The sequence below is a fragment of the Octopus bimaculoides genome, chromosome 2, assembly GCF_046866305.1.
Source record: "Octopus bimaculoides isolate indiv1 chromosome 2, ASM4686630v1, whole genome shotgun sequence".
NCBI classification, from domain to species: Eukaryota; Metazoa; Mollusca; class Cephalopoda; order Octopoda; family Octopodidae; genus Octopus; species Octopus bimaculoides.
Genome location: NC_142929.1, coordinates 30186981 through 30203722, shown reverse-complemented (window position 1 = coordinate 30203722; position 16742 = coordinate 30186981).

The window sequence follows — 16742 nt, the reverse complement described above, 5'->3', positions numbered from 1 at the left end:
AAAGCTGAAAAGTAGAATGGTTGACAATCCCAGAATCTCTGACTCTTTGGCATTCAACAGGGTGATTGAAGTCAAGCAGAATTAATTGAATGCAGTAGAAAGGTGGGTGAAGGCTGTGATAAGGAGTAGGAAGGTGTAAGGTAGGTACAGAGAGAAGGAAAGATGTAACATGTATGTAGTATTGCAAGTAACCTCCACTGAACTCAGATGTTTTGCTGAATTACATTAATACCAAAGGAACTTTTAAATCACTCTGAGTATATATATATGCATACATAGATACATACATCTATGTGTGTGTATATATATATATATATATATATATATATGTATGCATGTGTATGTATATATACATATTTATTTATTTATTTATTTATTTATGTGTTTCAGCCAAGTGGCTGCGGTCATGCTGGTGCACCACCGTGATTTTCACGTTCTTTGCATGGCTCTTCTCCCCCACCTGACATGGTCCAATCAAGAGTTTTGATGGCACATCTGGTGTATAAGAGAATTTGACACAGCTGCCCTAAACTGCGTCTCATTACGAGCCATTGGTTCGTCTAGTATCGTGGAGAGGAAAGCGTCAAGTTTTGTCTTGAAGACCTCCGCATCCATGTCTTGCATGTCTCTCAAATGTTTTGGCAGGGCATTGAAGAGCTGAGGTCCTCTGAAACCGAGGCTGCTGCAGTATCTCGTTCTTATGTGAGATGCAGTGGACGGTACCTTTGGCACCATGCAGTGGCGACCCGTGCAGGCATTCCTGTAGTACTTGATACCAAAGTTTGGCACCAGTCCTTCCAGTATTTTCCATATGTATATTATTACATATCTCTCCCGCCTGCGCTCCAGGGAGTAGAGACCTAGTGCCTTCAGTCGCTCCCTGTAGTTCATCTGTTGGACTGTGGCGATCTTTTTTGTATAGTGCCGCTGAATTGCCTCGAGTTCTGCTGTCCGCTTAACACTGTGTGGTGACCACAACTGAGAGCAATAGTCTAGGCGGCTCAGAACAAATGTCTTCCATAGAATCAACATGACTTTTTGATCCCTTGTACGGAAAGTCCTCAGTATCCACCCCGCCAGTTGTCTGCACCTTGCTGTCAACTTGATAATGTGCATGTGAAATGATGCATCACTACACATGTTGATGCCCAGATCTCTAACTGTTTGTTGTTCTGGGATTGCAGTACCTCCAGGCCCTGTGTATGCCAGTTGGGAGGTACTTGTGGTCTTGTAGCGCAGTACTTGAAATTTTTTTGCATTGAACTGCATATTATTTTGCTCTGCCCACTCATATATTGCATTTAGGTCATTCTGCAGGCTTACAATATCATCAGGATTCTTTATTGCCTGAGATATCTTTGTGTCATCAGCATAGCTAGTGACAGTGGCTCTCCGCGTGACCGTGGGCATGTCCAGAAGGGCCACTATGAACAGTAGTGGCCCCAGAACAGTTCCCTGTGGAACACCGCTCAATATTTCTGTTTCCCTAGATAGTTCTCCATTGGCTGCAACTGTCTGACTTCTACCATTCAGGAAGTCATGCAGCCACTCTCCTAATTTACCAGCTATGCCAAGGTTTCGCAGCTTGTGACATATCAAGCCATGATCAACTTTGTCAAAGGCTTTTGCAAAGTCGAGATATATCACATCAACATTTGAATGGTCAAGTAGCTGCTTCAGGACCCAGTCATAATGCTGCAAGAGCTGCGTGAGGCAGCTTTTACCTGGACGGAAACCATGCTGGGTCTCATTCAGCAAGTCATTTTCTTCTAGGAACGCAATCAATCTCCTTCTGACAATTCGTTCCATGACTTTGCTAATATGTGAAGTCAGAGAGATGGGCCTGTAGTTTCCAGCCTCTGCTCTGCTTCCACCTTTATGGATAGGACATATGGTGCCTTCCTTCAGCTTTTTGGGAAGTTTACCATTTGCAAGGAAACTCTGGAAGAGTATCCGGAGTGGTCCTGCTAATTCTTGTTTACACGACTTTAAGAGGACAGCTGGGAAACCATCGGGGCCAGTTGCCGAATTTAAGCTCATTTCATTTATGGCAGCTATCACATCTTCCTCTTCAATGTCGATGTAGGTAATGGATGCAGTCCCCTTCTGCTGAGTGCTATTGTCAAAGAAATCAGCTGGGTTCTTTATCTGCATGTGACTCAGAGGAGAGGTGAAGACACTCTTGAATTGTGTACTGAGCACTTCACTTATCCATGTGGGATCTGCAGTCAGTGAGCCATTAGGCAGGAACAGGGGTCCTATCTTATACTGCACCGTAGCAGTCTCCTTTGCAAATCTATAGAAAGCCTTGGGGTTTGTTTTTATGCTTTCTACTGCTCTCTTTTCCTTCTCTGCTCTCTCCTTTTCATGGGAGAGTTTAATTTTGTTTTCTATTTCTAACAGTGTTAGTTTTAATTTAGCCCTTTTCCTATCCTCCAGTTCTCTATTTAACTGGTTTGAGACCTTTGTTCTGTGTCTCATAAGGATTTTCCTGTCTCTAGGAATTCTATTGGCATGTTTGCTGGTCTTTCTATATGGCACGTATTTGGTGCATATGTCTTGTATGGTTGACATAAAATGACTTAGTTTGAGGTCATTGTCTTGTATAGAAAGGCTGTCATGCCAGTTTTGATTTCGAATCTCTCTGCGAATTGACTTCCAGTCCGCCCCGTGGAAATTCAGGTTGGATATTGCTTGAGTCCTCCTGGTGGGGTGGGTGTCAGTGGGTTGTCTAGGACCATACATAGTTAATTCTATAATGTTATGATCTGAGAGAGACGTGGGCGTTATTTTCACATTATGGATTAGGCTCACATTGTTTGTGAAGCAGAGATCTAAAATATTGCTTCCCCTGGTTGGTTGGAGTATCACTTGTTCCATGAACAGCATGTTGGATAGTTCTAGCAATGATTTTGCCTGGCTTTGTTCATGCAGTGACATCCCAGAGAGGATGTGACCTTCAGGCCATTTAACATTTGGGAGGTTAAAGTCGCCTAGGAAAAGTATATTGATGTGTTGGTCCAGATTTGTCAGGACCTTTTCTATGCGTCTGAGGCTGTCCTCAAATTTACCTTCCTGCTTTGCGGTATTTGGTGGACGGTATGTTGAGCATACAACTACATCAATTTGTTTTATGTGTACTATTAAAGTATCACATACAGAGTTTGAGTGTGATAGTAGTAGTAGGGGTGTGACATCTTCTCGGATGTACATTGCAACTCCCCCATGACTTCTATCCCTTCTGTCTGTTCGGAGTACGGCATACTCTGGTATATTTATCTCCGCATCTGCTATATTAGGTGTTAGATGCGTTTCGGTAAGCACCATGCATATTGCTTGATTGCATGTTACTAGGTCTTTCAAGTATAGGAACTTGTCTTTGCCGCCTGTTCGTAATAGGCCCCGGATATTCAGTAGGAATATGGGTGTGATATCTGTGCAGGGGTTCCTGGTGTTAGCGGTGGCCATCCCTGATCCATCATCTGTGGTGGTCTTGGACAATGGTTCGTGTGGCGTTGACTCTGTACCCTCTGCATCCACGTTAACTGTTGTACCATTTTCTGGGCCAAGCTTAAAAAAGCTTGCTGCTCAGCTACTGCAGTTCGTACAGCCTCTGCATATAGCCTTTTTTTGGGAGCAGAAGGAATATACGGACTTCTCTCTTTGTGAGTCCTGTTGGTATTTGGTGGATTATGTGTACGTAGATTTAAGCTTTCTGGTCTCCCTTTTCTGCGCTCCCGCTTATTTTGTTGTAAGTGGTTATCTACCTTGTTTAGCTGGTGGTGTTTGGGATGGGCAAATTTGCAGTTTTGTCCCTTTTCCCCGTGCCAGCAGGTACCATTTAGGTAGAATTTACAGATCTGTTTCTTTTTCTTTTTCTCTGTGTGACGTGTTTGGGCTTGAAGCCTGTTTGTGTTTACCGTCTTCTTGTCTGTTCTCCTGTCTTTGTCGTTTGTGGTGCAGCGTTGACTGTATTCACCATGGTCATTGCATCCCTCATCAGTGGCTACAGCACTGGTGGCATCTGCCTTGTCTTGGTGATTCGTCTGGTCCTCCTGAGCCTGAGCACAGTGTGCAGGGTCTTCACTGTCCATTTTTGTGTCCGTGTCTCTCATAATGCCTTCTAGGAGGTCAAGGTGCGGTTTCACGAGCTCGTAGGAGCGAATATATATATATATATATATATATATATATATATATATATATATATATATATATATATATGTATATATACATACACATACATACATATATATATATATATATATATATATATATATATATATATATATATATATGTATATATACATACACATACATACATATATATATATATATATATATATATATATATATGTATGTATGTGTATGTATATATACATATATATATATATATATATATATATATATATATATATATATATGTATGTATGTGTATGTATATATACATATATATATATATATATATATATATATATATATATATATATATATATATATATATATATATATATATATATATATATATACATGTACATATATATAAACACACACATGTCAGCATGTAATTGTGAAACAAGATGTTGAAAAATAGTACTCAGATACTGAGTGTAAAGTAACATGTCTTTTATTAAAGCTGAAAAAATGATCACAGCTGTCCAACAAATGGTAACGTGAAACCCTGAGTAACAGGTTATGAAGACATTTTTCGACTTTAATAAAAAGTGTGTGTGTGTGTGTTTGTCACCCATCACTGCTTGAAAACTGACATTCCTGTACTTAGCGATTCGGCAAAGGAGACTGATAGGAAAAGTACCAGGCTTAACAAAACAATAAGTACTGGGGTTGATTCCTTTGACTAAAAATTCTTGAAGGCAGTGCCCCAGCATGGTCGCAGTCTAATGACTGAAACAAGTAAAAGATAAAAAAAAATGAGAGAGGAAAGATAAAACGTTTCTATAAACATGTTACTGCGTGATTAAAATACAATGTGTGTGTGCATGCATGTGTGTGTGTGTGTGCATGTGTGTGAGTGTGTGTGTGTGTGAGTGTGTGTGAGTGCGAGTGTGTGTGTTGTGTGAGTGTGTGTGAGTGCGAGTGTGTGTGTGTGTGTGTGAGTGTGTGTGTTAGTGTGTGTGTGTGTGTTCAGTCATCTTGCTTTTAGGATATACAAACATTGAAAAAGAAATTGATGGATAAGAAAGAAAAAAATTGAAAACAGAATAATTTCCATGGCACTAAAGTTTTAACTTCAAAAGACTGTCTTTGCTTTGGCAGATGAAGAAACATGAAATGAGAGATTCTTACATTATTTCTATTTCCCATTGCGCTTATATATACAGTTATAGAAAAAGAAAACGAATTTAGATTTAATTATGCAAGAATAATGCTTTGAGGGAAAATACATGTTATTTTACTTTTTCACATCCATCAATCCTTTGCACAAAGAATAAAATATGACTAACCCAGTCAAAGAATCACTCCTGTCAGAAATAAAGATGGTAAAAACTAACAAGGAATTTTGAATGCATGGCAAAGGCTGTGGAATGTAGGAAAACAAACAAATTCTCGAGAAGAATCTACATTAGAACACAATGTGCGTATGCATCCAGCTGGTGTACAAACAACAATGCTACATGGTCTTGAAACTTGGACCATGAATGCAGAAGATGGGTAAAGTCTAGAAAGAAACAAGGCTAGTATGCTCTGTTGGATGTGCAGCATCAGTGTACATGCATGGCAAAGTGCAAACATGTTGAGAGAGCAGTAGTGTAACTAGGGGGACAAGGGGGGTATGTTCCCCAGGCACCAAACCGATTGAAGGTGGGGTGCAAATTGAAGCAGGGTGCCTAATCAAAAGCAAGAAAGATGAGACTTTAAATAATTGTATTTTTTTTTTATTACATCTCATTTTACACATTAGGTTTTTTAATATTTCAATCAGGGAAGCTGGTGCATTAAACAGTTAAAATAAGGAGGTTTTGTAAAAGTAAACACTCAAAACATATATTTTGAATTACAGGCTGTACCAAAGTAGCAGGTAAATAAACTTTGGTAAAGTATTTATTCCTAAAATATTGCTTTAAAACATTAATTACTTGTAACAAATAAGGACTATATGATATCGTGGATTTTGTAATTGGGATGGGGCGCAGTTTTGCAGCTTGCCTCAGGTGCAGTTTACCCTAGCTACGCCACTGGTTGAGAGAATAACTAGGCACAAAAAGCATCATTGGTAGTGTTCAAGAGAGAAGACTGCACTGATATTGTCATGTGATGCTGAAAGATGAGGGCTGCTGCAAAAAAAAAAAAAATGGCCAATTACTTAATGTGAGCAGAATCTGTGGGAGAGGGAGATCTAGGAAGGTGTGGTATGAAGTAGTCAAGACCAACCTCAAGATGTTGAGTTTCACAAAGGAGATGACAACTGACAGACATGATTGGTGATATGCTGTACTTATGAAGACCTGTTCATCTTAGTAATAATAAGATTCTGTCAAGCCTTCCTCCACAACACAGCACATCTTTCAACACCTATCCCTCCATTATTCTCCTAACTACAGCATTGTTCACTCAGGTGCTGTGAAAGATATTTATCTCTTACACTTCACATCATTTTCCTTTCACAGTCACCTATCATCTCTGCCTCCCTACTTTATTCCTGTTTCCTTCACTTCCTGCTTAAACTGATATTCAGCATTGACCGGGCCCTCCCTAACTCATGTGCTCCATTCACTGCATCTACCTCTATCCCTATCTCTAACCAGTTGATGTTTGGCCTAAGCATCTCTAAAATGCTCTACTTAATGCTAATGTGGCTTACTGCTATCTTTCAGGTTTCAGATAGAGCTTGTTAGTTTTTTGCTTTCCCTTTCATCAATGTTTTGAAAGAAGACTGGTGGTTGGTGTATCTTTTTACATAAGTCACTTCCACACATTCTGAGGTATTTTTCTTTCATGATGATGATGATGATGATGATGATGATAATGATGATGATCATGATCATAATAATGATATCATCATCGTCATCATCAGCATCATCATCATCATCATTATTTACCATGGAAAAACTAGAAATAAAATAATTTCTGTACCACCTGAATTTAAACTACAAACAACCATGACCTTGGCGAATGAAGGAACATTAATTTAGCAATTTCAATATTATTTATCATCCTCTCTGGTCTTTTCTTTGTCCTTTCTCTTTACTAGGTTTAGAGGAAAGCAATAACTTGAACGTACCATTTATAAATTGTATACTGAACTAAGTATCTGTTACTCCATCCTGATGAAGCACAATCAAGTAGAAACTTGATATTGATGAAGTAGACAAACATGTTTATTGATACATTTACTGAAAAATATGAAATACTAAATAAATAATTCTTAGAGAAAAAAAATATATATTTATTTATTTTATTCATTAATTTATTTTTTATTTGCTTAGACCAAAAAGTGAACCATCATAAAGCTTCAATAAAGCTGTCAGTTATTACAATATAGCATTAGAAAAAAGTGGGCTTAGTGCACAACCAGAAAAAGGTATTATAAGTGCTATTTACAGATTAAAGAATACCTTTGAGATAGAAATGAAAATACATCTCAGTGCACAGTATATGTAATGGACAGAGAGTACAACAAGCATTAGTTCTGTAGCTACTTATAAAAAATATGCAGATTGTAGTACTTCCAGAAATATGACAAACACCCCACCCCACCCCACCCCGCCAGAAAAAAAGAAAAAATAAGGAAAAAAAAACATATGCAAAAATAGACAGAAGTATGAATATTGAAACCAATTATAACAATACTAAACCCTGGATTTAATGCATTGGTATTAGTTAAAATCGTCATTATCTATAGATACAAATCATATAACGAACATATGGCTTCTTGAGCAGCAAGTAAGGAAGAAAATTAGAGTAAATATAACTCAACTTTCTTCTCTTAAGTCTGTTAATTATGATACTGAAATCATTTCACATATAGAAACATTAAAATATCCTTTGCTAAATATAGAATATTAGTGAGTAGAGACAGGCCACAGTGTCAGCTCACTCAAACATCCAAATTTATCTATTATGGCTATAAGCTATTAATAAAGACATTATTAACAAAAATATACAGAAAATGCTGACATCAGTTTACGTAATGGATAGAAAATGGTGCACTCTGTTCATTACATAAACTGATATATGCATCAAAATGCATTTTGATTTATGCCTAGATACAAAGACGCCAATCAAAAGCTATTAATAAAGATCGTATGCATTATGCCTGCATGAAGATATCTGCATACACATGTAAGTATGTAAGGATATATATATATATATATATATATATATATATATATATATATACAGTATATAATATATAGTATATAATATATATATATATATCTTTTATACTTTACTTGTTTGAGTCATTAGACTGCAGCCATACTGGGGTACTACTTTAAAGAATTTTAGCTGAATGGTTTGACCCAAGTGCTTATTTTTCTATTCTAAGCTGGCTCAAGGTGCAGCACAATGGAACTGAACCTTGAACCAAGTGTTTGGGAAGCAAGCTCCTTACTACACAGCCATGCCTGTCCCAGCACAGCCCACATGCACATATATGTATATATGTGTGTGTGTGTATTTTATTAAAACGGTGACCCCAATACAGTTCATTCTACTTCATTCAAGAACACACTAAGAGCTAACTACGAAATAGTTACTACTCAGATATCCGTTAATAGATGAAAGAGGATTAGAACTAATAATGATAGGGATGATGGTGGAATAAAGAAAATAGTGGAGCAAAAGAGACAAGTAACTAAATATGTAGGACCATTTAAAAGGAAAGATTGATAATAATAGATGTGTGTTGAGAGGGTCTCTATTGGGATGATGAACTACTATCTGTTACCAATTGCAACCCACAACTTACTGAAAGATTCTAACCATCCTTAAAACATGAACAACTATCTAGTATACAGCTTCTCTGATAGATCTTTGCCATTAGATAAGTATTCAGAAGTAGAACCTTACTGTGACAATGCACTGTATAGAAGTGTTTATAAAGAAAAAATATCTATCTTCTACATAGAACCCACTCCTAGATTATGAACACAAATAAATTGCAATACAAAAGGAAAATTTATGTGGTTCACTCCTTATTACATCGATTACATACAACCAAATTCTTAGAAAATATTTACTCCTATAAAAAAAAAAAAGAACTTACTATATTACAATGAAATATTTAACTAAAGAAAGCATAAAAATTTCATATTCAGTCACTCTTATTTTTGAAAAAAGTTTAATCACATCTAACCTGAACTAACGGTGAAATAACAACTAGATTTCTATCAAATCCTGCAACTGTGCCAACACCAACAAATGTCTATAGAATAATAACTTCTAAGCTAAGAATATTGACAAATGCACAGTCAACACTAATAATACCTCTAAAGTGTACATAGATATGACTTCCAAACCCTTTAAATCTATCTACAATTTGCACACTTACTCATTTAGACATTTCGACAGGCCAAAGCAAACCTATTTATTTATCAATTTGTATATTTAGTTATCTATTTGTGTATACTTATTTGTTTGAGTATATATTTTTACAATTATTTGATAACTTATTTTATGATTAATCACTAATAATTTATCTATTTGGCTATCAGACATGGAAGCTAGACAGCTGCTCTGGCAGTGATCCCGCTCAGATGGTGCTGTTAGCGCTCCACTGGCACAGGTGCCAGTCATTGAATTTGGTTCAGTTTCGATTTCACTTGCCCCAACAGGTCTTTGCAATACATATGTATGTATGTATGTATGTATGTCTGTATATGTGTGTGTGTTTGTGTGTATATGTAACCCTCTCTTTCTCTCTCTCTCTCTCTCTCCTCATATATATATATATATATATATATATATATAGTGCCCCAGCATGGCTGCAGTCTTATGACTGAAACAAGTAAAAGATAAAAGATGTGTGTGTGTGTGTGTGTGTGTGTGTGTGTGTGGTGTATCTGTACATGCATATTTGTGCATATGTATGTTCATGTGTGAACCATGTGGCCATATACTCCTTTCCAAGGTTGAGTATGTCGACCATCTGAAGTCCTATGAAAGATCTGTATGCAATGCCCTTCATTCTAGACCAAGTGATTTGACATGTGTAGTGTATGAAAGGGCTTGTACGTCAATTTTAGGTCTGAAGAGATAAATGGCAGTTCACAGGGATAATATCACATAAGGTGATCTGATAAATCCAGTGGAAGTTACAACTTTTGTCAGTCACTTATCCTGCAAAACATGCAGATCAGAGCAGTGGGAGTGAATAGTCATCTGAGAGGTCATTGATGGAATGTCAGAATTGCCATTGACAATGGGGAAGCTCAGTGAGACAGCATCATCTGTGAAGATGGAGCAATCACTATGCATGCATGCATGTATGTATGTATGTTTGTATGCATGCATTATGTGTGTGTTTGTGTGTGTGCATGCATGTCTGTGTGTGTGGAAGGAAGTATGTATGTATTTATGCATGTGTTTGTATGTATTTATGCATGCATGTATGCTTGTACATGTATCCATGTACTCACATATGTATGCCTCATATGTGTGTGTGTACGTGTGTGTGTGTGCGTGTGCATGTGTGTGTGTGTGTGTGTGTGTGTGTGTGTGTGTGTGTGTGTGTGTGAAAGCTGTTTAAGAAACTATGTTAGGAGATGTGACTCCATATCAAGATCAGGAGGTGAAGTGACATCCTTAAGCAATATCTTGTTACGCAATAAAACAACACACAAGAAACATGCTTTCTTAGATGTTGATCAATTGGATCAGTGAGTGGTTTGCTAGACAGCATTTACTTGATGTTTGAAAATCAAGATTTGTTTCTAAAGTTACTTGCACATATGGAGCAAGAAAGATCTGAATATTTCTACTAAGTCACGCCATCCTTTGCAGTGTTTCAACATAGACTAATATGAGAAAGAAATGTAGATACACAGATCTTAGTGAAAAAACACAATATAGATACTGTAAATATCTCAGTAGCTGAAATACACTTCATTGAAAAAACGAATGCTCTAATTTGTTGGAGCAAACTGAAATCATGGAAACATATAAACAACGTCTCACTTCCTGATATGCCAGATTATGATGAAGCAGTGCTGAAAATACAGAAGTGAAAAATTTGAAATTTAATATAGTGTATAAACAGCAGGTTTTGACAGTATCCATTTTGTAAATAGCAATAGAATAGGAAACATTATGTGGGTCACTCCTCTTTATTATATTAAGGTAGCTATACATATCACCAAAAATTTAGAAAACATTTCTTCCAGTAAATGATTACTATAAAATATCCAACCAAAAATACCATCAAAATTTCCTATTCAACCACCATTAATCTTGACCAGAATTTAACCACGTTTAATATCAACAAACGCAGTAAAACATTGATGTAATATCCAGTTGCAGTGAAGGAAGTGTACTTAAAATGCTTATGTGATATTGAAGAAAATAGATGAGTCTAATAAAGCATGTTATTGCTTTGGATTTTTGAGATAAGTTAGTTGATGTCTTAAAGAAATCAAAATATATTTGTTATCATAAATCAACTGATCAGAAAACTAATCTGCTTTTGTGTGAGTTAATTTTTCCTGCAAGTATAAAGGAGTGTAAGCATCTTTTTCGGGAATAACTGCTGTTGTATTAATAACTTGATAATGTAAAAGAAATTCACATAAATAACAGCTTTGGACATGGTCCACATGGAGTAAATAATATTAGCAGACAACATAATTCAGTGTTTTTGAGACTCATAGATAATTCTTATATTATATTTGTAAGACGCTTGTGCCACAGTTGGCTTTATATTGCCCAAATATGTTTGCTTACTTATCCTCTCATTTAACTTTTCTCATATCAGAAATTGAAATTGATTTTGCTTTAGCATCCTTCAAGATGATTTCAAAAACAATTTTCTCATTGATTAATTACAGAAATACCTGCACAAGTATTGAGTAATCCCATAAATAATGCAGTTTTTTCAATTGCATGAACTAAAAGTTGGAGGGGGACAAGATAAACTACCTGCATCAACTTGCTATAAAAGCAGGTAGTAATTTTACCATGTCCTTATTCTTAGTGAAAGTTTTGAAGAGTGCAGTTTGATTTTAACAGTTAATTTTTCAAAGCTATAATGAAAGTGACAAATGAGCATATTCAGCATATTTTGCTTTATGAGTTCAATAAAGGCAACAATGCAATGGAAAGTGCAAGGACTATTTATGCAGTATATGGGGATCGGACAATAAGCATAAACCATTGTCGACAGTGGTTTCAGAAATTCTGAGCTGGAAACTACAGCCTAGAAGACAAGCCTCATCCTGAAAGAGTTGTAGAACTCAAAGAGGACGTCCTGCAACCCTTGGTGGAACAAAATCCCATCGCAACTAGCAGAGAAGCTTGAATTTGGTCATTCAACCATTCATTGACACCTGCATGCCATCGGAAAAGTCAGCAAATTGGCACAATGGGTTTCTCACAAACTTTTTGAGTCTAATCACACGAAGAGAGTGAATGTGTGCTCTTCTTTTCTGTCACATCTCACGAATGTACCTTTTTTGTACTGAATAGTGACTGGTAACAAGAAATGGGTTCTCTATAAAAATGTCAAGCGCCAAAGACAGTGGGTAAGGAAAGGAGAAACACTGGCACCCCAGGTTAAAAAAAGTCTTTACCCACATTAGGTGCTGTTATCTATTTGATGAGATATGAAAGGTTTAGTCCACTTTGAACTTTTAAACCCAAACCAGATAAAAACAAAGCCAGAAATGTTTATTTCATTAGTTCATTCAATTATCCATGCTTTGTATATTATTTATTGTAATCTGGTCATCATGATGCAAAGGGAATAAAGCATTTTTGCAAGTTTAACAGTGGTGGTCATATTCAGATAGCTTAAGATTAGTCATTATGTTCAATTATTTTTTCATAATCATAAACCAGAAGCTATCTGCTCATATTTTACCATGACCATATTTTTCCTGAAAGAAAAATGTTTACAACTTGAAAGTTTCCTATCATATATTTATCTTTATGGAAAACACTTAAGCAATGGTTTTATGCTCTATTCATGCTCAAAATCTTCCCTTTTCGGGTAAGCTCCTACTCCAGGGCCTAGAAGCAATACTGTTCTACTTTATAAAATTTCTCCCAGAGGCTCTATTTAACAAGCAAATGAAGAAACTCATCACAGTTCTTACACCTTAGTGTGTTGTAAAAAGCTAAAACATAAGTTTATCTTGAAAATTCAATCCCCCAATGCATTTTTTATGACAAGATATTTGTTTAAAACAGTGGTCTGAATTCAAATAATGAAATGTTCTGCCAAAAATACAGTATCATCAAACATTGTTGTTTACCTTCAAGTTAGTCCAAACCCAGTAGATCAATGATTCAAGTTATTCCAGCTAGGAACATTTCGTCTTTTATTCAGATGTAATAATGTATTTAGGGATACAATATAGATGTCTATTATCATCTAAAATAGTAAGCTACGATTTGTGGAGATATTGGTTGCTATTTATAGCAATTTGAATGACCAAGTAATGTCACTCTTTTACAGAGTAATCATAAAATAATTGACAAAAAAAAGTCAATGGGCAAACTTGATAGAATGTAATGGTAATGTACCATTTTATCTCTTATGGTAATAATATCATTAGAATGAGTCCAGCAGTTGATTCTTTATTCACATCAAGCATGATATAAACATAGTTAACCAATAGCTTTTCCACTACCAAGTCTGTCAGTCAAGGTAGCAAGCTAGCAGAATTGTTAATGCATGGGACAATATGTTTAGCAGCATTTCTTTTGGCTCTTTACATTCTAAGTTCAAATCCCACTGAGATCACCTTTGCTTTTCATTCCTTTGAGGATGATAAAATAACATACCAGTCAAGTACTGGAGTTGGTGTAATCGACTTACCCTCCTCCCTCAAGAAGAAAGATACATTAAGGAGCTTTTTTATGAGTACTATTGGATTACTTGAATCCAAATATTATGACACGTACACACACACACACACACACACACACACACATATATATATATATCATCATCATCATCTTCATCGTTTAACGTCCGCTTTCCATGCTAGCATGGGTTGGACAATTTGACTGAGGACTGGTGAAAGCGGATGGCAACACCAGGCTCCAATCTGATTTGGCAGAGTTTCTACAGCTGGATGCCCTTCCTTACGATATATATATATATATATATATAGTTGAAATTTACAGAAAAACAAAAGACGAAGACAGGTGTATAAACAACAAACAGGTGTATTAGTTTAACGTTCGGGAAGGTAAGAAAGTCTTTTATGTTTTGAGCCTACACTCTTGGACAGAAAGGACTACGAGTAAATAAATAGAGAGAGAGAGAATAAAAAAACTTTTGGAGCTAGTGATCAATCATAGCAGCAGGCTGGACACACACACATATATATATATATATATATATATATATATGCACACACACACGTGTATATAAATATATATGTGTGTGTGTGTGTGTGTGTGTATCATTCAACTACGGTAGTAGTTGAATAATATTCTTAAGGCTGCAATTTACTCACATGCAGCATATCTCAGAGCTCGTTGCTAATTCAGTTCTTAACTGATTTGAAAACTGTTAACATTTTTGAAGGGGATTGATTCCTAGCTTCATTTTGGCATAAAAAAATTGAGATAGAAGAAAGCATGAAGAATTTCAAAGTTTTGATCCCAGGCGACAAAAGTTTGTATCAAAAAAGTTGTGAGGTAAAATACCATGAAAAAATATAAGGAAAAAAATTGGATTTAAGTATAATTAACTTATTTTATTTTAAAAACAAACTATATTTTAATTAAGCTTAAATGATAGAGCTCAATTCAAGGAATTTCAACAAACTATATTTTAATTAAGCTTAAATGATAGAGCTCAATTCAAGGAATTTCATGGTATCAATCTCATGCAATGAAGTTTTGAAAGAAAAAAGTTATGAGTGTTTGTTTCTCAAATTTGAGGTTGATAATATAGTTCTATACTTTTTTATGAATATAGTTCTATAAGGGGACTTTTAATATATGTTGCTGGTGTCATTGAGGTAAGGAAAAAAATTATCAATGACATCACTAATTGACACATTATTAATTAGCATAATAGCATAGTCAGGAAAAAACATGGATTACATGGAAAAATGTGAGCAAGAGAAATAATATCCTCAAGATTATAAACCTGGAAAATTACAGGACAAGTTATTACACTTGGAAAAGTTCAGACAACTTATTACATCTGGTAAAGTACAGAACGAGAAAATTTTTACTTAAAATATTGCAGCTAAGGATAAAATTTGAATATTGAAAATTATATGATTTTAATTTACAAAGTAACATTATAATTAAAAAATACCATCATTTTGTTAAAATATTGATACATTAGAATACTTAAAAATTGAGAGCCAGAAGTACCAATATAGCTAAAGTTTTATGAAAAGGAGAATAATATATATGGTAGGCAAATTCATTATGAAAAATCAGGCATTGAGTCAAGGCTAAAAATGTGAAGACTTGGCAATAACTTAAGCAAATTTTATTGTGAATTTGTTGTTATAGGTAGATTTTACTGTAATATATAACTAATTTTTGTATTATTCTATTTATTCTACTAACTAATTATGTACGACTATTATTTTTTATAACCTATTTTTAAATTTCTAATTATTTATCAATAATAAAAAAATGAATTCTTTTTGAAGTGCAAAAAATATTTTGAGTTATTTTTAATTTTTAATAGAAGTAACAAGTAATAACTTGTAATAAAATTTTTAGTTTTAATAAAAGCTAACATTTTCTAAATCTAAATATTTTATTTGAAATTTTATCCTTAGCTGCAGTATTTTAAGTAAAAATTTTCTTGTTCTGTACTTTACCAGATGTAATAAGTTGTCCTGTACTTTTCCAAGTGTAATAACTTGTCCTGTAATTTTCCAGGTTTTTTAACCTTAAGAATATTATTGCTCTTGCTCACATTTTTCCATGTAATATATATATATATATATGTATATATATATATATGTATATATATATATATATATATATATATATATATATATATATATATATACATGCTGATAAACCAGTTTAGAAATTCTGTGAAACTAACAGAAACATGCCCTGTAACAGATATCACTTTAAACTGTGTAATTGAATGATAACTGAATTACGAATCAAATTTACGATAATGAAAATGGCTAAAAACATGAGAACCCTCAAAGTTAAATTTGCTAAAACAGGCATCACACAAATAAAAAATAAATGGAAATGGGGAAACAAGTATGAATATTTACAGAATGCAGAAGAAATACAAGAATCGTGTAATAAAGAACAATTAGAAGTAAACTGGAACATAATTTAAACTTGCATGCAACTATTGCTAGAGAAAACATTGCCATTTTAGAAAAGGAAAAGAGGGATAAAAAAAGAAATGAATGAACAACATGAAAGTCAATCAAAAAAGTAAAAAAAAGAGAAATACAAGAATAAAGATCAAGTTAGATATATTGTGTTGGTGTCCTTGTCTTGAAGACGATAGAGAACATTTGTGATAGAAGAGAAGCAGTAACAGCAGCAGCAGTAGTGGTGGTATTGGTGATAGTGGTAGTGGTAGTGGTGGCGGTAGCAGCAGTAGCAGTAGT